Here is a 14,585-nt window from a genome sequence, read left to right as displayed (position 1 = left end):
TTTACTGCTGGCAGGTGGTACTTGTGACATAAGTTCCAATGAATCATTTGGGCTAAAGAGTTGTGCCTCTGTTTATAGTCCGTCTGTGCGAATTTCTTGCAACAGCTGAGGATATTGTTGTTGTTGTTGTTGCTGTTGTTGTTGGAACCCCTTGGTGGTGCAGCGGGTTAAACCCTTGTGCCGGCAGGACTGAAGACCAACAGGTCAGTGGTTTGAATTCGGGAAGAGAGGGTTGAGCTCCCTCTGTCAGCTCTAGCTCCCCATGAGAGAAGCTTCCCACAAGCCACAAGGATAGTCAAACATCAAACATCTGGGCAACATCCCCTGGGCAATATCCTTACAGACTGCCATTCTCTCACACCAGAAGCGACTTGCAGTTTCTCAAGTCGCTCCTGACACACACACACACACACAATTAAGTATTGTGTAGCATGATTTTTGTTCCTGGATTATTAAAGTCATTTCCTAATTGGTTCTATCATAAAAACATGGGAAAAATTATTAAACTGCACAAACTTTGCCTTTTGCAGGAGGGACATCATCTTGTACCACATTTTGCTCTAGTTTTTCAATATATATCTCATAATCGAGTCTCAGCCAATGCAACCTAGTTTGTGCCACAATAACCAAGTTTCTGGAGTAAAACAACTACTTCCAAAGTAAGTACTGCACAATTAAACAGGAAATAATACTCTCAAATCACAAACAGATCATTACTTTGAGGTAATTGTTCTCCTCCAAAAACTTTGTTTCTGTATCACAAACTACACTGAATTGATTGCGACTCTGTGAGATATTCATTGGAAAACTAGAGCTATAGCAGGCTGTCCTTCCCAGAAAGACAAAGTTTTGGCAGTTTAACAAACTTCCCCCATGTTTTTATGATAGAAGCAATTAGGAAATGACATTGATCACCCAGGAACAAAATCATGCTACACAATGATTAATATTTTGTGTGTGTGAGTGTCATGAACGACTTGAGAAACTGCAAGTCGCTTCTGGTGTGAGAGAATTGGCCGTCTGCAAGGACATTGCCCAGGGGACGTTGCACGGATGTTTGATGTTTGACCATCCTTGTGGGAGGCTTATTTCATGGGGAGCTAGAGCTGACAGAGGAAGCTCAACCCGCTCTTCGCGGATTCAAACCACTGACCTGTCGGTCTTCAGTCCTTCTTAATCCGCTGCACCACCGGGGGGTTGCTATGGGAGATGAAGTCAAATTGCCTAAAAGGATCTCTTCTAACACATCTTTGGGTTCTTAAAGCTGGAATATGTGGCTTGTTGTGGAAACAAGGATCGGAGCTAAAGCTTCATTGGAGTCTTCTTCTCCCCCCCCCCCCCCCGCCCCTGATAATAACTCATCCAGGAGTGGATTTCCCTTCTTAAAGGTAGATCTACAATCCTAGAGTTGGAAGAGACATTGTGGGCCATCCAGTCCATCCCCATTCTGCTGAGAAGCAGGAAAATTGCATTCAAAGCACCCCCGACAGATGGCCATTCAGCCTCTGCTTAAAAGCCTCCAAAGAAAAGCATCCAAATCTCTCTCACTTCATGTTGTCTCATTCCCTTCTTAACTAGGAGTCATTTACAAGTCAGGTGTTTGTGACTTGCAGCAGCAAACTGGGTTTGGTTCCTTCTCTCCGGTTGAGAAATGCCATGCTGACTCTCTCTTGCTGGCACTTGTTTGTGGCCTTTGGTGCGCACCGTCCCACGCGAAGGGCCAGCCGGCTTGGCAAGGGTTGCACAAGGAGAGGCGGCAGGCAGCTTTCCCCATCTCCTGTGCCATCTTGGCAATTGGGAGTGGAAGTTCTTCGGGTGGAAAAGGAGGCGGGCATTAGTCACACCTTTAAAAAGGAAAGTCTTGGTGGAGTGTGGAGGCCGGTCACAAATGCTTCCCATAGAAGCCTGAGATTTGTAGTTTGGTGAGGTCTCATCCCAATGCATGCTTCAACTCCTAATCCTTGCTAGTTCCCTGTTCCCCATGATTCTCCATTCATGGCTATGTACTTTTCCCTCTCATCTATATAAATAAAAATGTAATGTTCGTTTGTGGGACTAGCAGAACTCAAAAACCACTGGACGAATTGACACCAAATTTGGACACAAGACACCTAACAACCCAATGCATGTCCTTCACTCAAAAAACTGATTTTGTCATTTGGGAGTTGTAGTTGCTGGGATTTATAGTTCACCTACAATCAAAGAGCATTCTGAACCCCAGCAATGATGGAATTGAACCAACTTTGGCACACAGTTCTCCCATGACTAACAGAAAATACTGAAAGGGTTTGGTGACCAGTGTCCTTTGTTTTTGGAGTTGTAGTTCACCTACATCCCGAGATCACTGTGGACTCAAACAATGATGGATCTGGACCAAACTCTACATGAATACTCAATATGCCCAAATGTGAACACTGGTGGAGTTTGGGGAAAATAGAATCTTGACATTTGGGAGTTGTAATTGCTGGGATTTATAGTTCACCTACAATCACAGAGCATTCTCAACCCCACCAACACACAGAACCCGCATGTGAGCCACAGCAACACGTGGCAGGGAACGGCTAGACTATATATATAAAAATGTAATGTTCGTTTCTGGGATTAACAGAACTCAAAAACCAGTAGATGAATTGACACCAAATTTGGACACAAGATACCTAACAATCCAATGTATGTCCTTCACTCAAAAAAATGATTTTGTCATTTGGGAGTTGTAGTTGCTGGGATTTATAGTTCACCTACAATCAAAGAACATTCTGAACCCCACCAACGATGGAATTGGTCCAAACCTCCCACACAGAACCCCCATGTGGGCCACAGCAACGCATGGCAGGGGACGGCTAGTTAATTATAATTTCCAAGTTTCCTGTCCTTTCTCTGCCCTCATCCATTGCTAGTTGCTAGTTTCCTGTCTTTCCATTCTCGTTCTCTGTTCTCTGCGGGCTATCGTAGTGTCAGTTTTTGCATTCAGCGACAAAGCAGCAGCCAGAAGATTTGCAATCGGAAATAATACTTTGAGAGTTCAAAATAACTTTGAATGTGCGGAAGAACCAAATTCTGTGCTTCACTTCCCCTTGACAACTATGTAAATCTGTGCTCAGATTCTAGTCCATGAAAATAATAAATCTAGCCGTTTCAAACATACTACATGACTCCTTAGGTTAGTATAGTTTCACATAAGGAAGCATCTAGTGAAGCAGAGCAATAGAATAACACTATGTAGAATAACAGGATTTTGGTTCCTTGGTTATCAATGACATTTCCTAATTGGGTCTATCATACACACATGGGGAAGGTTTATTAAACTGTACAAACTGTCTTTGCAGGAGGGACACCCTGCTATCGCACATTTTGCTATAGTCTTCTAGTGAGTAGCTCAAAGAGCAGGGGTCCTCAAACTTTTTAAACAGGGGGCCAGTTCACTGTCCCTCAGACCATTGGAGGGCTGGACTATAGTTTTTTTTAAAAAACGATGATCAAATTCCTATGCACACTGCACATATATTATTTTGCTACTTTTATGAATTGTAATGTAAATATCTGATATGCAGGATGTATTTTCATTGTTACAATCTGAACATAAGGCATAGTGATTAATCACAAAAACAATATGTAATTATACACTGTGAAATACTTATTTCTAATTACAAATAAATTAAATTTTGACTTAAGCATGTCACAGCATGGGTAACAGTCTTAATATAACAGCAGGGAACCCACGAATATGTTTACTGATCAACCTATCAGCCAAACTCCCATCACCAACAGAAGACTCTGTAGAGGCTTGAGGAAAATAGACCTTGGATTTGGGAGATGCTGGGATGTATAGCTTAGCTGCCATTGAAGATCATCCTGGAGGTGTCCAGACCTGGATCCAGTGGAGGAAAGGGAGGCTGCACCATGCAGAGCCCCTCGCCAGACCCAATCTCCTCGTCGGCAAGCAATGGAAGCGGCGAGAGGCTCCACGTGAGAGCAGGCTATGCGGTGCAACCTCCTTTTCCTCGCACACGGGGCAGCGCAAGCCAGGAAAGCTGCACCGCGTGCCCTGGCCTCACGCAAAGCCCCTCGCTGCTTCCATTGTTTGCAGGCAAGGGGCCTGGGCCTGGGAAGAGGCAAGGGGCTTCGCGCGAGCCAGGCAGTGCGGTGCAGCTTACCTGGCTTGCGCTGCCCCTCGTGCGAGCCAGGAAAGGGAGGCTGCACCACGTTGAGCCTCTCGCGTAGCCCAATCTCCTCACCGGAGATTGCTTGCTGGTGAGATTGGGCCTGGCGAGGGGCTCCGCACAGTGCAGCATCCCTTTCCTGGCTCGTACGAGGGGCAGCACAAGCCAGGTAAGCTGCACCGCACTGCCTGGCCTCATGCAAAGCCCCTCACCACTTCCATTGCTTGCAGGTAAGGTGACTGGACCTGGGAAGCAGCGAGGGGCTCCTTGCGAGAGTAGGCTGTGTGGTGCAAGCAATGGAAGCGGCGAGGGGCTTCCCGCGAGGCCCAGTCCCCTCGACAGGCCAGACAAATGCCCTCTGCGGGCTGCATGTGGCTCACGGGCCGTAGTTTGAGGACCCCTGTCATAGAGTCTCAACCAATTCAATAGAGTTTGTGGCAGCCACAAAAATGAAGTTTCTGAAGTAGGACAACTACTTTCAAAATATGTACCAAACAATTAAACAGAAAATAGGATTTCAAAATAAGAAAATAGGAGGAAAGTGCTGAGAGTGCCTTGGACAGCAAGAAGATCCAACCAGTCCATACTTCAAGAAATAAAGCCCGTATACACCTCCCAATTCTAGCTGTTAGGCACCCGCCTTCCCTATCCCTTTTTCCCCACTCCCTGCCTCATTTTTTAAAATTACAACAATATGTCAATGATGAACACCTTGTTGATGTATTGCTACTAGAAAACCTCAATAAAAATTATTCAAAAAAAAGAAAAGAAAAGAAAAGAAAGAAAGCCTGACTGCTCATTGGAGGGAAGAATAGTAGAGGCCAAGATGAAGTACTTTGGCCACATAATGAGAAGAAAGGAAAGCTTAGAGAAGACAATGATGCTGGGGAAAATGGAAGGAAAAAGGAAGAATGGTCGACCAAGGGCAAGATGGATGGATGGTATCCCTGAAGTGACTGGATTGACCTTGAAGGAGCTGTGGGTGGTGAGGGAGCTCTGGCGTGGGCTGGTCCATGAAGTCACGAAGAGTCGGAAATGACTGAACGAATGAACAACAACAGGACCTTCAAACCAGGAAAAGAAATTGTCTTCAAATTTTGTTATATGGTGTAATGTATTCCAAGATCAAAATCAGCTTCAAAAACAATGCAGGTCGTCAAGAGCAGAGGCTTGAAAGGCTTGCTTGTTCGGGCAGGATTGGATTAAGCGCCCATATTAAAACAGGCTGAGCCAAGTGTTGGGTGCTGCAGCCTGGGAATCCTCTCCTGAAAATCGGTCACTGGACATTAAATAACAAAAAGCACCCAAACAGGGGATGGAGGTACTCTGCACATGCCCAGAGGCTACCCAATGGCACCTTTGCTCATGCTAAGAGCACTGTTGAAATAAACCCATTGCACCTTTGTTACAGGAGCCCCCGGTGGCGCAGTGGGTTAAAGCGCTGAGCTGCTGAGCTTGTTTACTTAAAGGTCGCAGGTTTGATTCTGGGGAGCGGCGTGAGCTTCCGCTGTCAGCCCTAGCTTCTGCCAATCTAGCAGTTTGAAAGCATGCAAATGTGAGTAGATCAATAGGTACCGCTCCAACAGGAAGGTAAGGGTGCTCCATGCAGTCATGCTGGCCATATGACCTTGGAAGTGTCTATGGACAATGCTGGCTCTTCGGTTTAGAAATGGAGATAAGCACCACACCCCAGAGTCAGATGACTGGACTTAATGTCAGGGGACTACCTTTTACCTTTTTTACCTTTGTTACGGTGAGTTGTAAAAGGATCAGTACCAAGTATATGTGTGTGTGTGTGTGTGTTAAAGAAAACCTTATATTGTGAATTATCATGTGCAGGTGCTAATCTAGGTCAGCAAGTAGGTTTGAGCCACACATAACTGTATGTGGCTTACAATACAGTTCAGCTCTACACTCAAAAGCCTTTGCTCTGAGGAGTCTTTTGACTCACAGTGTTTTGCTCAACCATTTGCGCTGCTCATTTGAAGGGAGATAAAGAAGCCAAGCTCTTTGCGTTCTGTTTTTCATACAAGGACCATGTAAGTTTGTTGCACTGTTTATTTTGTATGCAACACTGTAAGTTTATGTTTTGACTCTGCTGACAAGAGTAAAGTTTTCTGGGTTTTTTTCCCCTCCTGCTTTTGTGCAAAGTTATTGTATCTTTTGCATTGGACCAGAATAAATTCCGCTTAAACGCAACAACCTTTAGGCCACTATCACACCCATTGTTTGGATGCAGTTTGCACCCTCCACTTTTTCTTCCCCATGGATTCTGCATCCACAACTCAAAAGTATTCATCAAACCCACAAAATTCTAAACCTTAAATATGGTAATTTCACACTCAAGGTGCACCATTGTATATAACACTATGTGACATGATTTTCGTTTCATTTCTTAATTGGATCTATCATAAAAACATGGAAAAAGTTTACAAATCTGCCAAAATTTGTTTCTGCAGGAGGAACACCCTGCAGGGCAATATATTATATTATTATATTTATTACTAGCTGTCCCCTGCCACGTGTTGCTGTGGCCCACTCTGGTGGTCATGGGGGTTCTGTGTGGGATCTTTGCCCCAATTCCATCGTTGGTGGGGTTCAGAATGCTCTTTGATTGTAGCTGAACTACAAATCCCAGCAACTACAACTCCCAAATGTCAAGATTCTATTTTCCCCAAACTCCACCAGTGTTCACATTTGGGCATACTGAGCATTCATGCCAAGTTTGGTCCAGATCCATCCTTGTTTGAATCCACAGTGCTCTCTGGATGTAGGTGAACTACAACTCCAAAACCAAAGGACACTGCCCACCAAATTCTTCCAGTATTTTCTGTTGGTCATGAGGGAACAGTGTGCCAAGTTTGGTTCAATTCCATTGTTGGTGGGGTTCAGAATGCTCTTTGATTGTAGGTGAACTATAAATCCTAGCAACTACAACTCCCAAATGACAAAATCATTTTTTGAGTGAAGGACATACATTGGGTTGTTAAATGTCTTGTGGCCAAATTTGGTGTCAATTCGTCCAGTGGTTTTTGAGTTCTGTTAATCCCACAAACGAACATTACATTTTTATTTATATAGACAAGATCACACCTGTAGGTTTGTCCTAAAGTAGAATTTGTATGTAAGTTGGAACAGTGATATGTTTTCAGTGTAATTCCATCCAAATACATGGGTACCCAAAGGCTAATTGAAAGCCACAGGAACAGTTACAAACAAGAGAGGTTCTGTAGGTTTATAACTCAGGAACAACAATCGTGTTACATAGCGTCATACAAGGGTTATCCAGAAAGTATGGTTGCAAGATTTTTTAAAATAGGAAGAATGAATATATTTTAATAAAATCGACATGGATTGTAGCATATGAGGTATCACATTATTTTTCCACATCATCACTATTCAGTTCAATACATTTTGTCATCTGTGGGACGAGTTTTTGATGCATGTGTCATAGAAGTCTCCCACCGCCTTTTTCAGCCAGTTCGTCACTATGATTTTCACCTCGTCGTTGTCAGAAAAGTGTTTTCCACCCAGTTGTTCCTTCAAATGAGTGAACAGGTGATAGTCCCTGGGTGTGAGATCAGAGCTGTGAGTGGGGTGGCTTCAAACGTCCCAATCAAAGGAAGTCAACCACTCTTGTGTTGCATGAGCGGTGTGCAGACTGACATGCATTGTCATGGAGGAGACAGACTCCTGCCATCAGCATCCCACGTTTGTTTTGTATCACTCTGTGAAGTTTCTTCATGGTCTCACAATATATTCCACACCCATTTTGTCACATTCTGTCTTGACATTACGTCCTCTCCATAAATCGAAATGATTTCATGATGAGTCGCAGCGGTGTTCATGCCCTTAGCATTTAGATGGTGTATTATGGCACTAAAAATGTTGCACTTGGAACTTCCACTAGCTTCCCACTACATGGGAAACTGAGAAATTTCCCCGCGAGAGCGATTCGCCTTGGAACCTTACTTTCTGGATAACCCTCATACAGGGTGAACTTCGCACTTGGAAGGAAATCGAATGAAGTCTCTCATCTCTAACCTTCACCACAATGCCAGTCGATGAGCTACTGACGACTGGCGCTGCTCGTTTGCTTCCGCTGGCTTCCCGCTACATGGCACTGATACCAAGTTCCTTTGAGAAAATTCCCAACAAGAGCTATGTGCCTTGGAACCTTACTTTTTTGATAACTCTTGTACAGCGTTAACTTCACACTTGGAGGGAAACAGAATGAGGACACTCCTCTTTAACCTTCACCACAATGCCAGTTGTTGAGCTACTGATGACTGGCATTGCTCATTTGCTTCCGCTGGCTTCCTGCTACATGGCACTGATACCAACTTCCCCCGAGAAAATTCCCCACGAGACCTTTGCACCTTGGAACCTTACTTTCTGGATAACCCTCGTACAGCGTGAACTTCGCACTTGGAAGGAAACAGAATGAGGACGTTCCTCTCTAACCTTCACCACAATGCCGGTCGATGAGCTACTGATGACTGGAACTGCTTGTATGCTTCCACTGGCTTTCTGCTACATGGAACTGATACCAACTTCCCTTGAGCAAATTCCCCGCAAGAGCTATGCGCCTTGGAACTTTACTTTCTGGATAACTCTCGTACAGCGTTAACTTCACACTTAGAGGGAAACAGAATGAGGACACTCATCTCTAACCTTGACCACAATGCCAGTCAATTGGCTACTGACGGCTAGCACTGCTCATTTGCTTCTGCTGGCTTCCCGCTACATGGCACTGATACCAGCTTCCCTTGAGAAAATTCCCTGAGAGAGCTATGTGCCTTGTAACCTTTCCAGATCAGCCTTGTGTTTCCTTTTGCTACCTGCCTCTGTTTCCTTCAAGGCGGAAGAAGTTAAAACATATAGAGAAGAGGAGCATTAAACCATGAAAGACAGATCTATTAAAAGACTGAACACATGCATATCCATTGGATAAGGGCCAATGTGTCCGGGAAGGGACTTTGGGTCTAGGGCAGGCATGAGCCAACTTCGGGCCTCCCTCCAGGTGTTTTGGACTCCAACTCCCACAATTCCTAACAGCCGTAGGCTGTTAGGAATTGTGGGAGTTGGAGTCCAAAACACCTGGAGGGAGGCCCGAAGTTGGCTCATGCCTGCCCTAGAGGGAAAGAGAAGGAAAGGTGCTCCTTACCTGCCTCTCCTTTCTTTGTCTCTTTGCTTCTCACCTGCCGGCTGCTGTCTTTCCACACTAGGCCACCCAGAAAGGACGTTTCCCTTTCGCCTCGCCCTGGACCGCCCTTTGAGGGGAGGCCACACTTGCCTGGCTCACTTCCAAGGAAGGAGGAGAAGGAAGGGAGGGACCCAGAGGGAGGCCAGGGCTGGGCAACGAACGGGAAAGGCAAGGGGAGCGTCTCCATTGCACAATAGAAGCAATGTGTGCAAAAGCCTGGTGCGTAAAAAGGAAAGGCAACCCTAGGGATTTTACGCACGGCTTCTCTTAGGCCAGGAAGGAGCAAAGAAGGCAGATGCAGTGCTTCTAGGTTAGGGAAAGGGTCTTTTTTTGGACTGCCATTCCCCAAATTCTCCACCACCGGGAGGGAAAAGGTTACAGGTGTGAATCAAGAGACTTTCATGCTGGAGGGGCCCCACTTATTTATTTAGAGCAGGGGTCCTCAAACTTTTTAAACAGAGGGCCAGGTCACAGACCCTCAAACTGTTGGAGGGACGGATTATAATTTGGAAAAAAAATGAATGAATTCCTATGCACACGGCACATATCTTATTTGTAGTGCAAATAACACTTAAAAACAATACAATAATTAAAATGAAGAACAATTTTTACAAATATAAACTTAGTATTTCGGCCCCCGGTGGCACAGTGGGTTAAACCCCTGTGCCGGCAGGACTGAAGACCGACAGGTCGCAGGTTCGAATCCAGGGAGAGGCAGATGAGCTCCCTCTATCAGCTCCAGCTCCTCATGCGGGGACATGAGAGAAGCCTCCCACAAGGATGACAAAAACATCAAATCATCCGGGCGCCCCTGGGCAACGTCCTTGCAGATGGCCAATTCTCTCACACTAGAAGCAACTTGCAGTTTCTCAGGTCGCTCCTGACGCGACAAAAAAAAAAAAAGCATTTCAATGGGAAGTATGGGCCTGCTTTTGGCTGATAAGATAGGATTGTTGTTGTTGTTGTTGTTGTGTGCTTTCAAGTCATTTCAGACTTAGGTTGACCCTGAGCTAGGGCTGAGTAAATGACCTTGAAGGGCCGTATCTGGCCCCCGGGCCGTAGTTTGAGGACCCCTGATTTAGAGTGTCAGAGCGAGTTGAGGGCACAGTTAACATGCATTTAAAAGCACAAAGAAATATAATGTTTAACATCTACATTAAGCCACTGGGGGAAATCATCCGGAGTTTTGGGATGCTGTGTCACCTGTACACAGATGACGTCCAACTCTATCACTCCTTCCCACCTGCTACTAAGGAGGCGGTTCAGGTCCTGAACCGGTGCTTGGCTGCTGTCACGATCTGGATGAGGGCAAACAAATTGAAACTGAATCCAGACAAGACAGAGGTATTCCTGGTCAGTCGTAAGGCCTGTGGTTACAGCCTGTGTTGGATGGGGTTACACTATACCTGAAGACGCAGGTTTGCAGCTTGGGAGTGATCCTGGACCCATCGCTGAGCCTAGAACCTCAGGTTTCAATGGTGACCAAGGGAGCATTTGCACAGTTAAAACTTGTGCGCCAGCTGCACCCGTACCTTGGGAAGTCTGACTTGGCCACGGTAGTCCACGCTCCGGTTACATCTCATATAGACTACTACAACACGCTATATGTGGGGTTGCCTTTGAAGACTGTCTGGAAGTTTCAAATGGTCCAACGAACGGCATCCAGATTGCTAACAGGAGTGGCGCCAGCTCCATTGGCTGCCAGTTTGCTACCGGGCACAATTCAAAGTGCTCCTGCTTGAGGTATTGTGTATAAAAGGGAATGGGAAACCTGTAGGTTTAATGCACTGCTTCTCTTGAGCAAGGAAGTGGCAAAGAGAGAATGTGGCTTCCTAGGACTGGGGAAAGTCTTCTTTTTGGACTGCCAGGGCTTAATAGAATATAGTAGTTTTATTGCCATTGTGCTATTGCACAACACAATTAAATGCCTTCCCCAGCACACATCACAAAACACACACTCCCACCACCACTTCACAGCCCCCAATCCCGCATCAATGCAAAGCCATGTAGTTCAAGGTAGCCACAGCTCTAGGATAAAAGCTGCCCCTCTGTCTGTTTGTCCTTGTCTTTGTCACTCTGTATTGTCTGCCAGGTGGCAATAATTCAAAGGAAGAAGATCCCAGGCAAGATGGATGCCCAAGAGTGCTCAGAGCTTTCTTAAGGCTGTGAGGCCTGTAAAGTTCTTCCAAAGAGGGGAGAATGAGAGCAGCTAATGATTCTTTGGGCAGTAGTGGTGACCCTTTGGAGCGTCTTCTTATCTATCTGCCACTGTGCAGTTACTGTTGGAAATAGCAACCTTCTACAAGCCTCTTATAATAGTTATTTGTTATGTATATAACTCAGATTGCTTACTCTATTTTAATACTAGCTTGCCTAAGGTTGTAGATGAACTACAACTCCCATCATGCCAGGTTAATTCCCTGAAACTCCATCAGTACTTAAAGTTTGTCATGCTGGGCAATTTTGCTTTAGATGCATCATCGGTGGGGGTCATTATGCTCTCCAGCTGCAGGATGAATTACAACTCCCACCATGGTGGGTCAGTCCCATCAAATCCCTCCAGTACATTCAGTTCTTCCTGGGGTTCTGTGTGCCAAGTTAGGTCCCAGTCCATCATTGATAGGGTGCAGAGTGCTCTTTGACTGCAGGTGAACTATAAATCCCAGTACAACTAACAAATGTCAAAGCCCAAAATCCACTAGCATTCACATTTGGGCATATTGGGTATGCATGCCAAATTTGCTACAGTAAGTCGTAGCAGGATCAAGTGTGTGCTAAAGAAAAATCTTATGATGTTAATTATTATGTGCAGCTGGTAATGTAGGTCAGTCAACAACCTCCATGAACCTTTTACATCTACTGAATTGGACATGGCTCTCAACAAATGTAAGAATGGCAAAGCAGCTGGCTTGGATGATCTACGGATGGAACAAATCAAGAACTTTGGTCGACGGACATTTAACCAACTACAAAGTTTGCAAAATCTGTGTGGTTTTTTTTCTTTTTCTTTTTAATCTGTGTGTTTGTTTTGTTCTGTTAGAATTGTAACACAATGGTATGGTTTCTGATAACACGATAAATAAACATGTTTGGGCCACACCTGGTGGGGTATAACTGTATGGATTTTAGAATACAGTTTGGAGAAGCAATACGCTACTCCGAGGAAGAGAAGCAATATGCTGTAATGCTGCTATGCTCAACAGCGATGCTCTTTGCTATGGTGGAATAGCTATTTACTCAAGGTTTATGTTTTGTTCTCTCATTTGAATGAAGACGAAGAAGCCTTGTTCTGTGTTACTTACAAGGACTATGTAAATTTGTTGTACTGTTTGATTTTGTATGCAACACTGCAAGTTTATGCCTCTGCTGATAAGTTTTTCTGTTCCTTTTTCCTCTTGCCTGTGTGTCTTATGCATGGGACTTGGCTAAAATCCGCTTCTGCGCAGCAAAATTTTGTGCAGATCCATTGTTGTTTGCAATCACAGTGCTCTCTGGATGTAGGTGAACTAGAATTCCTATAATGACAAATTCCTTCCAAAAATCTCCTGCATTTTCTCGTGAAACCCTCTTATAGTGGCGAGGCAACGGGGATGTTGGGAGGGGAGAGGCTGGCTACTACCACATCACATTGTCGACTCATATTATTCTCAGTCGCAGATACCTGATTTAGTTTTGACATAAAATGAGCACATTTTTTTCTCTATCTATACACATAATAAAAGTTGAAATATGTATGTGGCAAGAGAGTCCACTTACACAAAGTTCTACAAGCAGCTATAGTTCCCAGCCATCAGGAGACACAAAAGGCCCTCCCTCAAACATTGAAAGTTATAGTGAGCACCATGAACATGTCTAAATGCCTGCCAATGTTCTCCACAGACACCAGACCGCCCACCCCCCAGTGAAAGCTTTCATAAGGGGACAATTTCAACCTAGATTTTTAGTGAATGAGGGTTTTTGAGTGGAAAAAAACAACCCATGCAATTCCTGACGTGGCCACTGGGGGCGACGAAGGACCGTCCATAGGCAAAGGGTGGTTGCATGAAGAAGCTGAATCTCAAAGGAGAGCAATTCCCGATGTGGCCACTGGGGGCGGCAAAAGGTAGGTTGTTGTATATAAATATTATGACTATTGTTATTGTTACTACATTTGTTATTACCGGTAATTTATTATTATTATTATTATTATTATTATTATTATTATTATTATTAATTATTTGCTGACACAAAACCACAGTATGCCACAGCAAATGAGATCTGTATGCTGGATTTCGTATCACAAAATCACAAGTTGAACATTTCCCAAGCGTCTAGGACTGTGTGATGCATTTTTGAATGATACGCGCAGATCTAAGTAAGGTGGCCTTTTGCAGTTAACAGATCGTGATTTTGTTACATTTTTAGAGTTTCCAAATGCCCTTTGAGATCTTTTGGCACGTCACCCAGTGTGCCGATGACCACTGGGACCACCTGGGCTGGTTTATGCCAGAGCCTTTGCAGTTCGATTTTGAGGTCCTGATAACGGCTGAGTTTTTTCCTGTTGTTTTTCCTCAATGTGACTGTCACCCGTATGGCGACATCAATAATCCAAACTTTTTTTCTTTTCCACAATTGTGATGTCTGGTGTATTGTGTTCCAAAACTTTGTCAGTCTGGATCTGAAAGTCCCACAGTATTTTTGCGTGTTCATTTTCCACTCCTGTTGCAGGTTTATGATCCCACCAATTCTTTACTACTAGTAGGTGGTACTTGTGACATAAGTTCCAGTGAATCATGCCAGTGAATTATTATTATTATTATTATTATTAGTAGTAGTATTACTATTTGAAACACAACAAGATGAGTCCACAGCAAACAAGGTCACTCTGCTGGCTGTTGTATTGGATCACATGTCGGACACTTCCCAAGTGTTTAGGACTGTGTGATGTATTGGCGAATAACGCGTGCAGATCCGAGCAGGGTGGCCTTTTGCAGAGACTTACAGAAACAAGCTCCTGCTTGTTCATTTACAGAGAAAATTTCCTCCACAAACAGGTACAGCTCCCACCACTCAGGAGACACTCATGGCCTTCCCTCTAATGACATTGCAGGTTCATGGGGAGCACCAAGAACATGTCCAAGAACTCTGCCAGTGTCCTCCACCAACCCCATACTGCCTACCACACAAGTGACCGCATCTCTGTGTACAAACCCACACGATCTCTTCATTCATCTGGAGAG

At 44.6% G+C, this 14,585-nt stretch overlaps 1 protein-coding gene across 2 annotated transcripts in view; it reads right to left on the bottom strand.

The window, feature by feature from the left end:
* Nucleotides 1–9,549, bottom strand: part of ANXA4 (annexin A4) — a 45,063-nt gene extending 35,514 nt beyond the window's left edge. Inside the window, exon 1 of one of the 2 annotated variants that reach the window (XM_067470713.1) lies at nt 9,362–9,549. The gene's annotated coding sequence lies outside the window, so the exon portion shown is untranslated. Of the gene's footprint in view, nt 1–9,327 lie in introns of both variants that reach the window. The other variant, XM_067470712.1, reaches the window with a different exon arrangement.
* Nucleotides 9,550–14,585: the final 5,036 nt, after the last annotated feature.

Source organism: Anolis sagrei, chromosome 7 (assembly GCF_037176765.1).
Source record: "Anolis sagrei isolate rAnoSag1 chromosome 7, rAnoSag1.mat, whole genome shotgun sequence".
Taxonomy (NCBI): Eukaryota; Metazoa; Chordata; class Lepidosauria; order Squamata; family Dactyloidae; genus Anolis; species Anolis sagrei.
The sequence above is the reverse complement of the archived record's forward strand: the minus strand, read 5'-3'. Positions and strand labels throughout refer to the sequence as shown.